The sequence below is a fragment of the Ursus americanus genome, chromosome 25 (assembly GCF_024610735.1).
Source record: "Ursus americanus isolate L20-20 chromosome 25, mUrsAme1.1.p, whole genome shotgun sequence".
Lineage (NCBI taxonomy): Eukaryota > Metazoa > Chordata > Mammalia > Carnivora > Ursidae > Ursus > Ursus americanus.
The window spans coordinates 31176032-31196610 of record NC_142151.1 but is presented as its reverse complement, the minus strand read 5'-3'; the positions used below and the strand labels follow the sequence as shown (position 1 = coordinate 31196610).

Below are 20579 nucleotides of genomic sequence, written 5' to 3'. Positions count from 1 at the left end.
TTAGATGTCAGAAATTAAAATGGTTCATCTTAGGATAAAAGACATTGTTTATTGCTCAGCGGGGATTTTTAGAGAGAATAAGGATGACCAGTTGTGAGGGATTCTTCAAGGCTTGACTGGATATCCTCTAGAACTCTAACCAACTATAATTCTATGAAATGAAAAATTCACTATTCAAGAGGAGACTTGAGCCTGAGTACTTGGCCTTAGTAGTTGTTGTCTGAACTTAATATGCTTGAAAATTCCAAGTACTGCCTGCTTTTTGAAAGAAATGATTATTTTAGAGTTATATCACCACTACTAAAAATTAAAAAAAATATATAATAGACATCATTTATGAATGTTTCCTCCTAACTGGTAAATACAGTGCCATGAATCTCTCATATCAGTCATTCTCAATGTGATTTTTAAAACATATTTAGCTCCTTTTTTTCCCTCTAGAAACATACAATTTTTTAAAGTATGGTTTCTCTGTCTTTAATAATGGAGGTTTAGTACCTACACTGGGTCCCCAGGTGTATTTAATAAACTTGTTGCCTCTCCTTGAAGGTGAATGTGTTCAATTTTTAGAAGCTATTCTTATTTGGTACAATAAAAATATTTTCCTACATTACAGACATACTTATTATTTCCCAATATTTACTAATATTTCAGATTACACGTCAGTGATGAGAAAGACAATGCAATGTGGCCGATATTTGGGATTTAGGAAGCCCTGTTTTTAATACGTTATACACACCATCAAATCTCACTCCTACCCTTTGAGATAATATCAATTTGAGATGTAAGCATGATTTAGAGCCTCGTGTGACAACACTGTACAGTTAATAATTCTCCTGTAGTATTGCAGGAGTCAGTATTTTCTCCTCAGGAAGCTATGATGTCTAGGCTGACCATTCTAATTCACACTTCCCTCCATTTTCCCCCTTTTCTTGACACTCCAACCCCAAGATCATCCCTTTCTGTAAATCAAGACGTTATTACAAGATAAATGACCTTATTTACTAAAAGTATTTCTCTTACCTCTCTCTCTTCTCCTCAGCTCATCATCCCTTTCTCTGTTCCTCAAATTGATTATGTGGTTAATAAACTCTTTCTCAGAAGCCTTTTTGCAGATGGGCTGGAAAGCTTTCATGATCTATTGGAAGTTAAGGCTGCGGAGAGGGCAAAAACCCTGGTTAGTTTTCAGAAACTTTGGTCCTGGGTTTTTTTTTTTTTTTTTAAGTTTTGTGACTCTAGTTACTTTAGAAAGTCTTTTTTTTTTTTTTTAATGACTGAATGGAATGGTCCCTGGGGAGGTATTTGAAAATCTGTGCTTTGGCTTCAGTCTATTAGTGTGCTAGACATTGAATATTTGTCATTTCCATGACCTATAAAATGAGAATGGGAATCTTACCTTTTTGTAAGAAATAACTAAGATGATAGACATGGAATTGCCCTGAAAATAAAGTTATTCAAACAGTACAACTATTACTGTTATTTTGTAATTACTCTAGGATGTATATTACTCTATACTCATAGCTCATATATATAAAGAAGCACAATGTGGAGCACTAGTGTAATATTTTATTTATATAACATTAAGTTTATAATAGTGTTTGGATGAACAGAACATTTATAATAAAAAATTACAGAGAACAGTTGCAATTTTATCTCAGTTTTAGTCTTCAAAGTGGTCATCTATTTTGTTTGTTCGCAAAATATGAAGACAAATCCATATCATACAGATCAATAATCATAAATGCTAATATTTAAAACTCATTTTATACTGTCAGAAAGCCCATCAATTAAACAAAGTTGACAAGAAAAGATTTAATTTGAATCAGACCCAACATGAGTTTATCCAGTATTAATGGACTTCTAATAGGTTCAATTTGCTATAGCACACACACGTGTGTGTGTGTGTGTGTGTGTGTGTGTGTGTGTGTGTTAAAATTTAAAATATCACTGAGTTAACTTAAAAAAAAAAAAAAACAACTTGAATCAAATTTCTGCAAGATGCCCATGGCATTTCTATGGAACAACCAGATTCTGAGTAAAACAAAATTTGAAGCTTCTAAGAAAGTTTACTATCCAACTTTTAGACAAAAACAAGTGGAGAACTGGTTCTAATTAGAACATCTGGTGAAGAACACCTATTCCTGTCATACGTACCTGTCTTAGATTCAAATATATTCCATCTATCTGTAAATCATTCAGAGAAGGGATTAAGAGTTTTCACTTACCTCAATATTGAGACCACCTGGCTTGGCAGTGAGACATCTGAGATGAAGGAAGGAAGCAATTGTTTCACAGATCTGGGGACAGCCCCAGGCCAATTTTCCTTTAGGTCTCTCCTAACTTGTCCTGCGAAAAATGAAGTGATTGATTCTTGCTTAAGCAATCTGTTCAAACCAAACTATTACCCAAGATACATTAAGCGGATTCTTTCTTTCCTGTGGAAGCCCATGGTAAATAGCGTAACATTTCTACCTCCTTGCTGAGATAGTGAAAGAGCTGGGTATAGGGGAAGAAGGAAATTTGCTAATCAATAAATACATTTCTGCTTCACTTCACCTGACTCAGCTTAAACTTTCAGGCAAGGCATAACCAAAGAGGTCTTCAGGAATACAAATAATTTCACTAGGTTGAAATACCCCAATACCTGGATGTAAGATACAGCCTCCTTGAGAGTCCTTAACTCAAGAATTTCAAGCACCAGAGAAAATAGTTTCTTTCGTATCCTGATACTGTCAATGTGTTGGAGACAACCCAAATGTGGCATTTATGGGCCTAGGATTTACAGGGGTTTCAGATAGAAGGAAAACCATGAAATGAAGAGAGTGATTTTACCCTAGAGATTTGGGTCTTAAAAGAAGAAAGGGGCCTCTTCAGTTGAATAAGCCCTTGGTTCATCAAAGAGAGATCTAATCCATGAACCATCTATTTGTGATATTTCCAAATATTCTATGGCCTCTCAACATAATAATGTGTTGGCCTGTAGGCTGGCTGCCCTAGGGACACAAAAGCTCCCCCCGACACTCTAGAAATACACAATGAGGTTTCCCTTCAATGGGATTGTGTTAATGGGATGACTGTTTTCTTCAGAGTCAGCTGCAATAGGGTCAGTACAGCTAATCAATGAGCCAAGTGTGGTGATGCAGCCATGGTGGTTCTTTCTAAGTTTATAGCTTTTCCATTCTTCCCAAAAAAGAAGATAGAAAGAAAGGGGTTTGGTTTGTTTTGTTTTTTTCGTGTTGTGTGTGTGTGTGTGTGTGTGTGTGTGTGTGTGAATATTGACTATTGGGTAACAGTTTTGTCTTTCAGAATGTGAGCTTTAAACTAGAAACATCGAGTTTATCTTTGTAGAGATTATAAAATTGGCGCAGTTATTGGCATTGCTACATGCAAGAAATTTCTGCATGGATTTGTACCAGCTGTCTTACATGTAAAAGAAAGGAGACTTGGTTACACCTCAAATAGAAAACATTCCATCCTCCAGTCAGGCACATCTAACCCGGGAAAATTATTCTTTGCTGTCTCCTTCTCTGTGATCATATTAAATGAGTACCGATCAATCTTGCTTGAACAAATGACTGTTTAACCACTTTGACACTCTTAAATTCTGTTGTTTTCGTTTTATAAATTAATAAACTTTATTTTTTTTTAGAGCACTTTTAGGTTCACAGCAAATTGAATGGAAAATGCAGAGGGTTCCCATAAATCCCCAAGTCCGCCTACACCACGAGGTCCACTACTGTTGACATCCCAGACCATAGTGGTACATTTATTTTAACTGATGAATCTACATTGGTACAGCATTACCCAAAGTCCAGTTTACACTAGCGTTCACTCTTGGTGTTACACATTCTATGGGAATTGAAAAATGTATAATGACACGTTGGGGTTAATGTAGGACATGAAATCAGCCGTAGTACTGGGCTTGCTAAAATGTAACACAGAGGCTGCTGAGGACAGAGAAGGTTTCGGAGAGGGGTGAAGGCCTTTCAAATGCCGCGGCCTGCTTGACCACTCTGTGGTTGGAATGCCACGGGGAGTTGCCTTCCTGAAACTTTCCTAGCCCAAACAGCCTCCTTGTGACCTAAGAGATGTAGGCATTGTCCCTTAGGCTATGTTTAGCAGGACTCACGGAACACGCGTCTTAGCATATGGTATCTTTCCCGTAAACAGATCCTCCCAGTTTCAGTAAGAGCCCTTGTCACACATCATCTGCTTGAGGAACACTATAAGGATTTGTGATTACCCTGAAGGACCAATAAAAGTGGGAGCAAAGAAGAGCAAAGTGTCTTTGCCCCCCTTGCCTTCTTCTCCCTTTCATGGCAAAGTTTGGAGTAATTTTTCATCTGTTGGTATAGGGATTGCTGGCCATTCGCAGCAATGACATGTAGCCACCATTGTAGAATCATACAGAATAGTTTTGCTCCCTCAAAAATCCTCTGTGTTTTGCCTTTTCATCTCTCCCTCCCCTCTAACCCATGGCAGCGACTAAACTTGTTACTGTCTCCCTCTTCAGAATGTTCTATAGTTGAAATCACACCATATGTAGGCTTTTCAGATTGGCTTCTTTCACTTAGTAATGAGCATTTAAGTTTCCTCCAGGTCTTTTTATGGTTTAGTAGCTCATCTCTCTTTAGCACTGAGTAATATATTTTTTTCTTTTTTCTTAGCGCTGAAAAACATTTCATTTTCTGGATGGGCCACAGTTGATTCATCCACTCATCTCCTGAAGGACATCTTGGACATCCTTGTAAGGGTTTCTTTTTCCCTTTCCCTGTCATTAGCACAAGAGGATTTTTTTTTTCTGATTTTCATTGTGAGGACCTGGAAGCGCTCCTGGAAATAAAACTCACAAAAGTGTGGATCCTTGTCTGATTGGGTCCCCCTGGAGTTTTTAGTTCCCAGACTTGTCTGCACGGAGCCCTCAGAAACTTGACAGTTACAGTTCAGGTTTTCCTATCCTAGCTTTAATTCTTTGTGGAGGTTTCAGTTCATAGGTTTCAGCTTCAGTAAGCTCTGATTCTCTGTACCTGTCTATCTGTCTCCTAAGTTTTGAGGTAGCAGTTTGCCCTATGACCTCACTTTTCTGACCCATCTAAGACAAGGCCTAACGAAAGCCTGAATATTAATTTTCCATTTAAAAACCTGGGGAGGCTAATCTTGTCAGCTCAAGTGATTTTATACCCTTTAACTCAGCCAAGGCAATCACAGAACTGACTCTAGAGGACACTAAATATGGCTAAATGTCAGCCAGTTCCCTATTTCACATTCTTCACTAATTTTCAATCACTTTATCATCTCTCTGCTGAAATGACCCCTTGTACCATCATTGTATGAAGGCTGTTTAGGCCTGTTTGAAGGATATTCTTTCCACCTTGAGTTTTAGAACTTAGGACAGTGGAATCCAGACAAAGCGTCCTGATTTCACCAGCAGTAGTCAAGTCTGTAGCTTTCCTTTGTTGGCATTTCTGTTCCTTCTTCTCTTCATTTCTGAGGCTGACACTGAGAATTTGCTCACTGAAGGACGAGCTTATGATCAGCCTGCCTCCAAATGGTGTCTTTGTCTGTGGTGCTGGAGTCTAAATATCTCTTAGAAGGATATGAGACAAGGTTTTCTAGCCATCAGTAAGTAAAATATCCATTATTGTCAAATTTACCAAAATATAAATCTAAGAATACCCCATACTGGCAGGAAGAATAAAATCTGGAATTAGTTCAGACTCTTTAGATCCTAGTCTAAGTTCCAAAGGAAGATTTATTGTAAAGAAATATTGTGTCCTTTGGAATCCAAGAGGAGAGACACATGTAACTGGAATTGAAGAAGGAACTAGAATAAGAAATTAAGAATCTATTCATCAATGCTTATCAAGTCTGCGTCATCTCTTTTCCTGTAGGTTGCTTTTCTCTGCTTCCCAAGTCACCCTGCAGAGATAGCTTGGCACTTGCTGCAGTTGGAGGGTGATAATTAATCACACCCCTTTTCCCCCATGGTTTCTGAACCAACTTTAGAGATGTGGGAATCAGACAGATGAAGACAAAAATATCAGCCTTATTCCTAGTAAGACTACATTGGAGGATGTGGGTTGGATTTAAGACCAAATGGACTTCCTGCTACTTTCTCTCCTGAATTAAATCCTCTGAGAAATACAGGTCTCACCCCTGCAGGGACAGAGCCTGTCCCCAGGAAAGGTACACCATGGAGGGAAAAGACAAGGCAAACAAATCCTGAGGAGAGGAGCCATTTGTGTGCAAGGTTTTACTTCTACTAAAAAATCAAAAACAAAAAACCCCAAAAAACTAAGGAATGATGAAGGTCAGAGTGTCACTATGTAACCATTCAGATAAATCAATTATGAGTAAGGTGCGAGGACAGGGACTGAATGACTCTGGGAAAAAGCAGCTGTTGAGAACAAAAGGACATTCATTTCTTCTCAAATACATCATTTAAAAATACCTGGTGAAAAAAATTATAGTGACTTAGTATTGGTCAGGTGTCTTTAGTATATTCAATCAGTGGTAACCTGGATAAAGGTTCTGTACAGGGCAAACTGGGCAGCCAGAAATTCTCCCCATTGGACTTGGGGGCAGGACCCCAGAGAAAAGCAAAAGTTTGAGCTTGGCAGATACCTTAAAAATAATCATCTAATACATGCTTCCAGTAGCTACAAAGGAGTAAAGCACTTCGTTGGTAGATTATTGTTTTCATGTAATATCAAACTTGCAAAGAAGCTACGAGAATAATGCAAGGAACTCCCAGATTCATCAATGGTTTACATATTGTCTCAGTTGCTTTATTATTTTCTCTATATGTCAATCTTTCTGCATTTTTAAATTTGAGAGCAATTTGGAAATGCCATGCACTTTATCCCTAAATATCTTAGTATGTTTTCCTTAAAAAAATTGACATTCTCTAAAATAACTGAAGTATAGTTATCATAATCAGGAAATTTAATAGCAATAACACTATTATCTAATCCAGAGTCTGTGTTCAGTTTTGTTCAATTGTGCAGTAATGCTCTTTGTGGCATTTTTGCTTCTCCAAAGAAAAATTCTGAATTCCATTCAGGATCATAGATTACATGTAGTTACCAAATCGCTTCAGTCTACTTGAACATGGAACAGCTCCTCAACCTTTCTTTGTTCTGTGACGTCAATATTTTTGAAGTGTACAGGACATTGTGGCATGTCTCTGAACATTGTCTGATGTTTCCTTAGAATCAGATGATACTTTTTTTTGGGTCAAGAATATCACTGAAGTAAGGTTTAAGTTTCTTCTCAATGCATCATAGAAGGAGGCTTTTGATGTCAGTTTCTCCCAAGATTATTTTTTTATTTTAGTTTTGATTTCTTGGTGAAAATGTTTATTGTCAGGCTTCTCTATTATAAATTTCCTATATTTTCCTTTTTTATCAATAAATGATACGTGTGGAGATACTTTGATATGATGCAAGTTTCCTGTGTGTAATCAAATTTTCACTCACTAGTTTTATCATCCATTGATAATTTTCCAACTTTACTGTGTATTAGATAAGTAAATAACTAGGAGGAAGAGAGATCTCTTCTTTACAGTGGAATGAATATTGATAAATATATATATTTATATATATTTGGGTTAAGTAATTAATTCTTATTCCACGAAATGACTTATATTTTTGCAGTTATTATTTATCATCATGCTCAAATTCCTCAGGATCTGGCCAGTAGGAATCCCTTCCATGTCCTTTATGATGGCCTCATCATGTTTTGTGTGGTGCACTTCTTTGCATTCTGCTGCAACAGAATGTTCCAGGCTCAATTTATCTTCCCCCTGCCTCAATCCTTCAAGTAATTTTGGTTCCTTTTAATATAGAATGGTATTTAGAAACTAAATGGTATTTAGGTGTGCTCATTGCAACTGGCATGTCATTTCTTCTACATAGAACTAAGAAAAAGATAAATAAAGAAAGTTGTTCTCTGTTGTCTGATTGCTGTGGCTAGGACTTTCAGTACTATGTTAAATAACAGGGGTGAGAGTGGACATCCTTGTCTTGTTCCTGACATAGAGGAATGGTCTCAGTTTTTCCCCATTAGCTCTGGGTTTTTCATACATGGCCTTTATTGTGTTAAGGTATGTCTAAACCTACTTCGTTACAAGTTGTGGTATATATATATATATATATATATATATATATATATATATATATATATCTGAGCCATAAAAAAGAATGAAATCTTGTCATTTGCAGCAACGTGGATGGAGGGAGAGAGTATTATGCTAAGTGAGATAAGTCAGTCAGAGAAAGACAAATACCATATGATTTCACTCATATGCGGAATTTAAGAAACAAAACAAATGAGCAAAGGGACAAAAAGAGAGAGAAATGCAAACCAAGAAACAGACTCTGAACTACAGAAAGCAAACTGATGGTTACCAGAGGGGAGGTGGGTGAGGTGATGGGTAAATAGGTGGTGAGGATTAAGGAGGGCACTTGTTGTGGTGAGCCCTGGGCTTGTATGGAAGTGCTGACTCACTACATTGTACACTTGAAACTAATATTACATTGTATGTTAACTAACTGGAATTTTAATAAAAACTAAAAAAAAAGGTGCTTTTCTACATATTTCTATAAATTATCTATTTCTATATTTGATATATTAAAATCATGACTACATGCCGATACAATTCCAATCCCAAACTGCAGAGGTTAGTATTTTAGTATTTGCCCTTACTATATTTGTGTAGAGTACCACTGTGAACAATAAAACTTAAACTAGAATTCACTTTTTTACCAGTTCTTTTATGTATGTGCAGTAATGTTTACATACAGTAAAAGGCACAAATTTTATGTGTCCAATTTGATTGGTTTTGACAAATGAGCACACTTATGTAACCCACATCCTAACAAGAGGGAATATTTTCTTTGCCCTAAATGCTTTCCTCATACCCCTTTCTGATTTTTTTCTACCATATATTAATTTTGCCTATTCTGGAACTTCATGTAGATGAAGTTGCAGTTTGTACTCTGGATTTGACTTATTTTTGCTCAATGTATCCATGAAATTTAATCTTGTGTTTATATATATCAGGGTAGTAGTTCATTCTTTTTTATAGCTACTAATATTCTATTGCATGAATATGCCATATTTAAAAAATTCTTTTTTTTAAATCTTCTTTTTTTTAAAGATTTTATTTATTTATTTGACAGAGATAGAGACAGCCAGCGAGAGAGGGAACACAAGCAGGGGGAGTGGGAGAGGAAGAAGCAGGCTCATAGCGGAGGAGCCTGATGTGGGGCTCCATCCCATAACGCTGGGATCACGCCCTGAGCCGAAGGCAGACGCTTAACCGCTGTGCCACCCAGGCGCCCCCATATTTAAAAAATTCTTCCCAACATTTGGGTGGTTTTCGATAAGTCTGGTATAAAGCATATGTTTTCATTTGCAGGGGAAGAGGGTGCACACTTAGGAATAGAATTGTTGAGTCATATGTTTAAATTTATTAGAGATTGCCAATTATTTTCCAAAATAATTTTTCCATTTTACACTTCTACTGGTAGTGCATGAGAGTTGTTTTACACTCTCATTTCTTAATATTGTTAGTATTTTTAATTTTAGCTCTTCCAGTATGTGTTATGGTATTTCATAGTGGGGATAGTTTTTATTTCCCTGTTGATTGATGACATTAAGTATTTTTATGTACTTACTAAATTACATTCATATATTTTCTTTTGTGAACTAGGTGTTCAGTTCTTCAGCTTAAAAAAAAAAATCCCTTCCCATTATATATGTGTTCTAAATATAAATCCTCTGCCAGATTATGCAGTGTAAATATTTTCTCCCAATCTATGCCTTGCCTATTTACATTCTTAATGGTGTCCTTTGATAGGCAGATGTTTGTAATTTTGACAGTCTAATTTGGTTATTGTTTTTATTTTATGGTTACTACTTTTCGTGTCCTGTCCAAAAAATCTTTGCTTCTCTCCACATCATGAGGATAATGTCCTACATTTTATTCTATAAGAATAACATATATAGCTTCTACGTTTAGACATATAAGTCATCCAGAATTAATGTTTGAACATACTGTGATCAGTCTTTAAGTTTTGTGACCCTTCTCCTGTATCTGATCTTAAGTATGGCTCTTCAGTGAATTTTTCATTTCATGGTTTTTATTCCTTGCTTATAGAATTCTTTTTAATATAGTTTTTTATTTATTTACTTATTTTTAGGGAGAGAGAGAACAAGTGGAAAGGGAGGGGCAGAGGAAGAGGGAGAGAATCTTAAGCAGTCTTCATGCTGAGTGTGGAGTCTGATGTGAGGCTTGATCTCACGACCCCTTAGATCATGACCTGAGCTGAAATCAAGGGTTGGACACTTAACTGACTGAGCCACCCAGGCATCCCTAGAATTCTTATTTGATTCTTTTTACAGGTCTATTCCACTGCTAATATTCCCCCATCTGTCCATCTGTCCACCCATTATGACCACTTTTTAACATCTCTGGATATATTTGTATTGGCTGATTTCAAATACTAATTCCAACATCTGGATCATTTCTGCTAATTCCAACATCTGAATCATTTCTCAGAGTTTGTTTTCACTGACTGTTCTCTCCCTCCAGTTATTTGTCATATATTCCTGTTTCTTTTCATATCTAGATTTTTAAAATTTATTGTGTGACACTGTAGATACTAGGATTGAGACTCTGCATTTAGCTGTTTTCCTTTAGAGAGAGTTAGGTAATTGAGTTTTGTTTTTGTTTTTTCATACCAGCACTTAATTTTCTGGTCAATTAATCTTAACCTTTCAAGTTTTGTGTTTGAACTTTGATAGAATTGTCCTAGAGTAGCCATTACTATAGTGGTAAAAAAAAAAAAAAAAGTCCTACTCCTAAGGCTTAGCTTTCCTTCAGTATCAACTGAGGAATATGTTGTTTAGCAAAATATCTTTCCTCTAGATGTTCAGAAATCCTAATGTATCCAAGCATCATGGGAACTTCAGAATCTCCATTCAGCTCACAGATATCCAGGACTATTTTATTTATGAAATCACAGTGCTGCACTCCCAGATGTCTAACATCTAAAAACAATTGCTTCATATATCTCACCCATACACACACACACACACACACACACACACACACAATTTCCAATTACAAAGTATTTTTCCAACAGAAACCTATTTACCTAGTTTTAGATCTCTTCTCAATACACTTCATTGTGTAGCAACTAATATAATACATAATATTAAAATATCCACCCATAAACAACACTTTGTAATTTCCTACTTTGATCTTTGAAAGCCCCAACACAGATTCTGTGCTCTGCTTGGTAGAGTTACAATTCTTTTTTCTTTTCTTTTTTTAAGATTTTATTTATTTGAGAGAGAGAAAGAGAGCACAAGCAGAGTGAGGTGCAAAGGAAGAAACAGATCCCCTTCTGAGCAGGGAGCCTGATGTGGGGCTCGATCACGGGACTCTGGGATCATGACTTGAGCCAAAGGCAGCCGCTTAACCAACTGAGCCACCCAGGTGCCCCTAGAGTTACAATTCTTAATGATAAATCTAAACTCATCTTCTGGCTTCTTCCAGTTCTCATGGATGGCTAAATTGTTAGATAAAAGCTGTGACACTGGGTGAGTTTATCTGTGTACATGTATGAGAGACTATTAGTTGGACTACTGAGATTTATTGTCCCCAGAGTAAAAAACATGACACAAACATGAAAGCAGAGCCCCATGGTTGAATATTTATAGTTGGTGAATAAATGTGGTTTTCGGGGTAAAAATAAAAATAGTGGCATTGATTTACCAGGAGGAGAAGAAGAAGTACTGCATAAGATAATTTTTTTTTAAAGATTTTAGTTATTTATTTAAGAGAGAGAGAGGGGACAACATGAGTGGGAGAGAAGAATGGAGGGAGAAGGAAAAGCAGACTTCCTGGATCCCAGTGGGGCTGGATCCCAGGACCCCGGGATCATGACCTGAGCCAAAGATAGAGGTTTAATGGGTTGAGCCACCCAGGCACCCCCTGAACAAGAAAATCTCTCTCTTTTTTTAATTTATATATTTTTTAAAGATTTTATTTTACTTATTTGACAGAGAGAGACAGCCAGTGAGAGACGGAACACAAGCTGGGGGAGTGGGAGAGGAAGAAGCAGGCTTCCAGCAGAGGAGCCTGATGTGGGGCTCGATCCCAGCACCCGGGATCATGTCCTGGGCTGAAGGCAGATGCTTAACGACTGAGCCACCCAGGCGCCCCCTGAATTTACTTAAGAAAAGTAAAAGAGATTCAGTGTGTTTTGAGAAAGCGGTATAGTTACTAGATACAGAGAATGTTCAGGACCTCTGCCAAAAACACACTGTTTTTATATTCAACTTAATATCTATGACACGCACTGCAGGTCAGTGGAGAAAATCTGGAAACAACATGCTGCTCTGAAGGTTAAATGAAATGTCTTCCAGTAAGGATTAGGGTTAGAGCTGTACTGATTACTCACTCAGGGATAAATGGAGTGAGCTGAACATGGATTGGTAAGCATTCACTGTTGAAAATAGGGATGATTTCTCCTTTTGCCTCTCATAATTTCTGATTACTATAAATCAGCTTTTCTTAAAGCCCTTCTAATTTAAAGAAAGTTGCAATTTTCGTCCCTCTACATACATGACTACATACTTTATGAAGTTGGTTTTTAGTAAAATGAATTTCTGGGAGATAGTGTAGCGTAGGACAAAGACCATTGCCTATGAAGATGAAAACACACGAATAATAACAAGAAGAATAACAGAGAACATGCGAATCCTGAATTTGTTGCTGACTAGCAGTATAATCCTAGGATAGTTTTACTCAGGCTTTTGAATATAAATTTCCTCATCTATAGAGTTTAGATAGTAATCCCTGTTTCACAGGATGGTTGTGAGAATTAAATAAAGAAGTACAGACAGCCAGAGCTAGAGATGTACGTTACCGGGCAAATACCTGACACACAATGGATCTACGATGAATAGTTACTCTTTCTTCATTCTGACTACAAATTGTCTAGCCCAGGACTCAGCAATTTTTTTTTTCTATAAAGGGCCAGATACTGAATAATTGAAGCTGTGTGAGCAATACCATCTCTGTCATAGCTACTCTACTCTGCCATTGTAGCCGCAAAGCAGCCACAGACAGTATGTAAAGGAATGATCACGTCTTTGTTCATTAAACTTTATATACAAATCCGGCAGCAAACCAGATTTGGCTTGCAGGAACGGTAGTTTGTAGACCTCTGGACTAGATTGAGAAGTTTGGTGGAGTTTCTGTTTGTTGGTTTACAGAGTCATTGGGTCTATGCTTGAGAATCCCCAGGCTTTAAAAAATACAGAAATAGCATGCTGCATCTCTTGTCTTTACTTTTCACATGTCTGATCAAGACAAAATTTCACTGTACCTTCTTCTGGCGTGTTTAAAATCTAACTTTCTTGCTAAAAGTATGATTTCATCATATCACCTTCCACAGTTTTATAGGACAAAATTTTCTAAACTAACAGAAAGCCAATTTTTCTTGTCTTACCAATAGTAATGTTTTCGTTGGATTCTTCTCTTTCATTGACAAATGGAAATCCCTGGGATTGGATGTTATTCTCTGTTCTGTTTTGTGTCCAGCCTTCAACCTGGATTCTAGTGGGATTCTCTTTGGTAATAACTTTTCTTGTTTGTTCTTTAAATGTAGCCTAGTATGATATAAAGGAATGATAATGGAGAAAATATACTGGCTTAAAAATCAGAATTGTGCTCTAACCCAGGATTTGTCACTACCTTAGTGTTATATTAATTGAAACATTTAAGAATTAATATATTAAAATCTACCTTTTATGAGATTGCCATCTGCTTTAACCTTTTTCTCCAAACCTGTTATCTTTCTGAATTTATTTTTTATCATTCTCAAAGTTTTATTTTTTGGTTATTCTTATTTCCCTCTTGTTTTCTATAGCCAAATAGTTCTAAATCCTTATTTTTGCAGCATTTGCTGGTTTATAAGTTTTTTGGTGTGCATTATATAATTTGATTTTCACAACCATTAATATGAAGACAAGGCTTTTAATCTTTTATTTTACAATTGAGGAGTTAAGTGGATAAAATAATTTAAAACAATGAATTTAAGGTGACATGATTAGAAAATAGAATGAGGACTAATACGATGATCTCTCACTACTCACCCACTGGTTTTTCTGCAGGGTTTGGGAGGAGTCAGCGTGCTAGATTTCTAGACGTTGCATCTCATACTTACCTTTATAATATTCTGAACTTCCCTGTGGGAGCTGTCACTGTTGATATAGTGACAGAGGAAGATGAGGAGGGATTGAAACTGTATCAACAATACTACAGTGACTTCTGGAATTAGAAATTCCAGAGGTGAGTTAGTCCAGTAAAGGACACTGGGTGGCATGGAAAGGCTTTTTAAGGATTTCTTTGCCTGGATGTTGGGGATGTTGCTATATTTTTCTAGTTTCTAAGAGAGATAAATTTAATGACCTTTACTTTATCTCACATTATCATAAATATCTGGCAAATGTGATAAGAAAATGCTATATTCTTTAGCAATCAAATAAAGATTGAATCTAAAAAATAACTTCTTTCTTTGTTTATTAGACAAAGAAGTACCTACTCACTTGTCTAGTATCATTAACATTCCATATTTTGACCTTTTAGAAGATAGAATGATTAGAGTTTTAGGACTCTGATCGGTTACTAAAACCCTTCTTCATAAGTCTTTTTTAAATTACACCTTTATTTGTCCTCATTTAAGATGCCTTTTCCTTGTATTTAATGGAATAGAACAACAGGTGAGTTTTCACAAAGCCATCACTATTGTTATGAATACCCTCCTTCTATTTCCTTCCTTAGCTTCATGACATATTATAGAACGAGGGTTTGGATTCATTATTATTTAATCTTTCTTTACAATTTTCTGTATTAAGAATCTCCTGACCCACATATCTTTGGAGGTATTTTCAGAGATAAATTTCTGGATTTTAAACATTTTTAATAATAGGCTACTAGCTCTGAAAGTGGTCAACATGTCTCTACTTCTACATAACAAAAAAATCAACCAATTTTGACCTGTTACCAAGTATCCAGTTAGAATAATAGTCAAATAATTAATACCTCTTGCTTGGGAATCTGTCTTTCAGTCAAATATTAATCCCCAAAATATTTATCAGATTTCTCCTTGGTAATGAAAAGCATTTATATTGTATATAAATTTTATATAAAGATATAGAGATGGATAGATAGACATTGATATATATTGCAAACCCAAAGTATGCAAAATATTCCATGTACTATTCAAATTATCTTTCTTTAATTATCTCTCCACAGAATTTTCTGGGAAAATTCAAACACCCTATGTTGCAGCTTATGTGGGATCTAGGCTTAATTTTCTCTTGTAGGTTAATTTGACTTTTGGATTGTGAGAATTAAATAACAGGGTGAGTTAATGTTAACTTTGTCTCTGTTTTCTAGAGCTTTTATGAAGAATAAATATGAAGTCTGTCCTAACATTCTGTAAAAGAGAGTATAAATTTTTATTTTGACTCTCTCCTACTTTTAGTCACATAATGACTGAAGAAAGTAAGCTGCAGTATACTTAGGGAATAAATAAACAAAATGTTTAAAACTAAGAAATAGTGATTAGTGAAGAGAATATGCTACTAGTTGACATAAGTTGATGAATGAGAGTTAAAGATAAATAGATATAGTAAACTTAATAGCATGTAAAAATGTATAAATTTGTTTAAAAAACCACAGGGAAACGAACTTGGTGAAATTACACAAAAAGTATGTCACTTGGCTCATTTAACCTTAAAGATAAAATGATCAAAAAATGAGATGAAGAGAAAATTTGGAATACAAGCTAAGAATAAATAAGAGATGAAAAATATCACCATCTGGCAGATTTAAAAAACAAATTAAAGAAAATGTTATTTAAGAAACATGATAAAACAGCAAGGTAAAAACATGAATAAATTCAGTTCAGTAGTATTTTTAAAAGTTAAATGTAATAGGTAAGATTTTTAAGGAAAATGCTTGAAAGATGAATAGTATACTAGAATAAGTTTCTAAGCCTAAGGTCAGCTAAAATTGCCTCCTACATTCAGAGGAAAGTAATTTTAAACAGTGGTATTCTCCCGAGTATAAAGTTTAACATTCCCTGGAAAAGTATGCAGGGTCCTTGAGTGGAAGGCAGTCGAGGTAACCTCCTGACGTCACAGAGTTCCATTCTCTGGACTAGAGCTCGTTGTAAGGAGGTTTCTGTTGGTTGCGGTCTCTTGTGACTGATTCTTAGTGTAGCAATCCTGGGGCAGAGCTAGCTCCTTCCTTAAACTCTTATCCCACAGGGAAGACCAAACAGGCGGATGATAAACTTAAGTCCCTGCTAGGACCTAAAGTACAAATCACAGCAACAGATGAGGTACCTGAGATTATTTCAATGCTGTTCATGTTCCACCTTTTTGGGAGATCTCTTTTGAGTTCTTTCTTTCTGTGGGAAAAAGAGAAAACAAGGCAAAGGTAAAGACATATCATAATCGAAGCATTAAATGCTTTTCAAATTTTAGAATCAATAAAGTCACCATAAATTGTTCTAAAACCCAGTGCGCTCTGTTCCCGTGCAGCGGAATCCAGAGCGTCCTAGAAAACAGTGCCCAGGCTCACGCAGGTAGCTGGGAAATCACGACCTTCCTTCCCTCCCAGACTACCGAAGGGGGAGTGGGGCTTCCCCCGCAGGGCACGGTAAGCTGTGCCTGCTTCTGATAAAGGGGGTAAAGACTGTGACCTGAGAACGGAGAAGACACAGTGAATCTTAGGCCAGTGAGAGGCCACTTGTCTTCCTCAAGCTGCACAATACTGAGCTTGAAATGCAGCCCACTCTACTGCACCCCTCAATCCTGAGAGGCCATCGAATCATTTCTCTCCCCAGGTACTCAAGCTAAACGTTTTAATTAATTGATTAATATCTGCTAATGAGCTATGCAGTGGGCATTTTTTCCCCTCACAGCTCAGATCCCTTTCTAGTGAGGAAAACTTGGACAACTTCCTTTAATTATTTTTGCCTTAGTTTCTGTGACTGTAAAGTGAGAGACAATAATACTTAGGGGTAACGTTTATTAACTATTTATTATATACTATAATTGTTCCAAGGGCTTATTTGAGATTGAATCTTCTAATTCCCAGGACAATATTTAAAAGAGTGTTTTATTTTTACCTGTATGTTTATAGGAGAGCATATTGAAACTAGAGAGGTTAAGTAACGGTGCCTGCCTGCCTCAGGGAGTGAGGATATAAGAAGACCAAGTATGTGAAATGGCCTCATAGCACAGTGCTTTGCATGTGGTGTCATTAATAAACATTGCCCTTGCCGTCAGAGCGTCTATGTAGGAGAAGGAAGGGAAGATAAGGGGGTTAAACAGAAGGGGGAATGAACCATGAGAGACTGTGGACTCTGGGAAACAAACTGAGGGCTTCAGAGGGGAGGGGGGTAGGGGATTGCGATAGGCCAGTGATGGGTATTAAGGAGGGCACATATTGCATGGTGCACTGGGCGTTATACGCAAATAATGAATCATGGAACACTACATCAAAAACTGGGGATGTACTCTATGGTGACTAATATAACAAAATAAAAATTATAAAAAATATAAAAGCATTTCTGCTAAATACTCATTCAATAAACAAAAAAAAGTTTGTTTTGATTACCAAGAAAATTAAAAAATAAACATTGCCCTTTATTATTATTATTAATTATTATTATTATTATTATCTTAAGAATCTCTGCCTTTATAGTTGGAATTTATCTCTCTTCTGTGGAAGTTAATCTCTATTTGAAGTGCTCAGGTATTTCCTGAATGATTCCTCCATGGCGAGAGCAGACACAGACTATACTAGGTCTATTTTCAACAGAGGAGCTGATATCTCTCTGATCTTGGGCCTCGTTTTGGCACTACAGAATCAACTTAGAAAAAATTTAAATTTAACTTCTTAGCTTTGAATGTTTTCATCGCTTTACATATTTTCTTCACACAGAAAAAATCCAGAATGTATAGATTGTCCACTTGAACAGCCTACAAAGATTAGGTTTCACCTTTGAATCAATGCTCCTTAAACTCAACTAATGAGTGGGGGGGCACCAGGGAATTAGCATAGATCGGACACTCATATCATGGTTAAAATGCAATGCAAATTTGGTTAGTTATAATTATGGCCAGTATTTAGAAATGTATTTATCTTTTTGTAGAATCCTTCAAATGTTTAAAAAATTGTAATACAGTGGTTTTGCAATATTTAATGTCATATAAATTGTTGGAAAATATGAGCCAGAAACTTATCTCTTACAAATAGTTTGCTGTTGTGACCAATTTCTTATCTGAGCTCTCTTTTGGTTGAAAAGAAATGAACCAAATCTCTGGGAGAGACGCAGCTCAAGTTTTTGTTTTTGTTTTTTTTCCTCCACATCCTTGCCCACTGCCAGCAATCCTGATTCTGTGGGGCTAAAATCTATAATCACTTTCGGTTCCTTTTCTCTGTCTCTGTTCTTTAGAGTGCTATTAGCAGAGGAAAGAGTTTCTTGGAGTTCAACATGTGACATGGTATAGACTATTTCAGAGGATATCTGTTTGTTCACTCAGTCATTCATTGAATGCATATATTTATTGCCTATGATGTGCACAGGTGAACAAAATAAGTAAAGACTCCACGCATTGGGACGCCTAGGTGGCTCAGTTTCTTAAGCGTCTGACTTCAGCTCAGGTCACGATCCCAGGGTTCTGGGATCAAGTCCCGCATTAGACTCCTTTGCTCAGCGGGAGCCTGCTTCTCCCTCTGCCTGCCGCTCCCCCTGCTTGTGCTCTCTCTCTCTCTCTCTCTGACAAATAAATAAATAAAATCTTAAAAAAAAAAATCCATGTGTTATTTATGTTAAGCTGTTTGTGTTTTTGTTTTCATGTTGCTATGTATATGTGTTATGAAAGTATGTATCTTATGTGTTTATTATACCTGTTCTGTTACACACACACACATCCACACACATAGACACACACTATATGTATGCTAATCAAGATGTTACTGACAGATTAATCCTCTTAAATCATCGCTTTTGTCATGATACTTTCCTATTCAAGCCATGACTGTCTTCCCCCTATTTAAATATTGAGTCAAAGCTTCATAAACCAGGCCTTAAATCTCTCCAAAACCTAATTCCAAACTATCATTTCCATCTTACTTTTTAACTGTGGTCAACACAAATATTTCACTTCATTTAATCTGCTATAATTCTTCCCTCTAAATACAGCCTGAAAACTTTGGGAGCCAACTTCTGCTTCTGGCCAAAAAGGAATAACAGGAACTAGATTAACCCTTTGACCTTAAATCACTAAAAAAAAATATGAAATAATGGTTTTCAGACATTGCACAAAATCATGGTTTTAGGCAGTGCACAGAAATAATCCTATGAGAGAGGAAAATTCCCCACAATTGTCCCCCTCCTCCTTTTCCCTTCTCGGAGCTTCCTTCTTAGAGGTATTTCTAGCCACAGCACTGGGAGAGGACTCCAGAAAGAGCCTGGCATTTTCCTAAGTTGATGTGATAGAATTGGGTGTACGGGGGTGCCCAGGTGGCTGGACTTCCCAGAGCAGAATGCCACAGCAAGAAAATCAGCACAGGAAGAGAGCCACAGAGAGCTGCAGAGGCTGCCCTTTGAATCATCAGCTGAATACTGATCAGCATGTCTTTGTGAGAAATTACCTTAGGTGGGGGAAGGAGCCTTTTAAAAGAAAGCACAATAATCCCCGGAGCTTAATACAGTCTGGAATTGTTTGTTTCTCACTAGCAAGAGTAGAAAAACATCATAATACCTGAAGCATCAGGAACTTAGAAGATTACTGCCTCAGTAGTGGAGTGTAATTAACCCAAGACTAACAGCTGTTCTAGTCTACCTAACAGTGTTGGAAACCAAGCTTTAAAAAGGTAAAACTGTTTCCAAGTAACTTCACTGCAGCCCACTGCAAAGTTTAACGGTATTTTTTTTTTCAACTCAAGAATATTCAGCACTTTTTAAAAGTCCTCAATATGTGGCATCCAAATGAAAATTACCAGGTACACAGAGAAGCATTGTTATCTGTCAATTTGAAAAAAATGAGCCCTGACCGAAACAATTGGGTAAAACTTTTGAAACTATGTGAATCTCTTTACCTTTTTCATACACTCCACAAAAAGCTAATACAATTAAGGTGAGTTGATCCCAGTGCAGGAGATGAGACGTATGCATAGAAAGAAACATTGTGCACACATGCCTTTTTCTAAGAAATAAGAGTAAATTAATGACTACTAACTCGAATTCACAGAGGACACCACTATCTGTTTCCAGCCATTAGTTTTCAGCACCATGGTGGAGATAGTGGAAAGCAAGCGTGTGCACCTTGAATAAGAACCCCCACATCCTGTGCTGCATTGGCCCCAGTGTCATCATTCCACTCCAAACCTCACCTTTCTTCTCTCCATTGAGAATTTCTGTTAATGGAAACATTGTTACCCACTCCCAGAAGAGGGTGCCTCTGAATAATCTGGCTAC

General features: G+C 36.7%; 1 long non-coding RNA gene across 3 annotated transcripts in view; it reads right to left on the bottom strand.

Annotated features, from left to right (window-relative positions):
* The window catches only part of LOC123778864 (uncharacterized), a 441504-nt gene that overhangs the window by 57193 nt on the left and 363732 nt on the right, over positions 1-20579 (bottom strand). For all 3 annotated transcript variants that reach the window (XR_015721665.1, XR_006776027.2, XR_015721666.1), the window contains exons 3-5: positions 16432-16496; positions 2226-2346; positions 1024-1154 (exon numbers count right to left, since the gene is read on the bottom strand). This is a non-coding gene — a long non-coding RNA (uncharacterized LOC123778864). The remainder of the gene's footprint in view (positions 1-1023; positions 1155-2225; positions 2347-16431; positions 16497-20579) is intronic.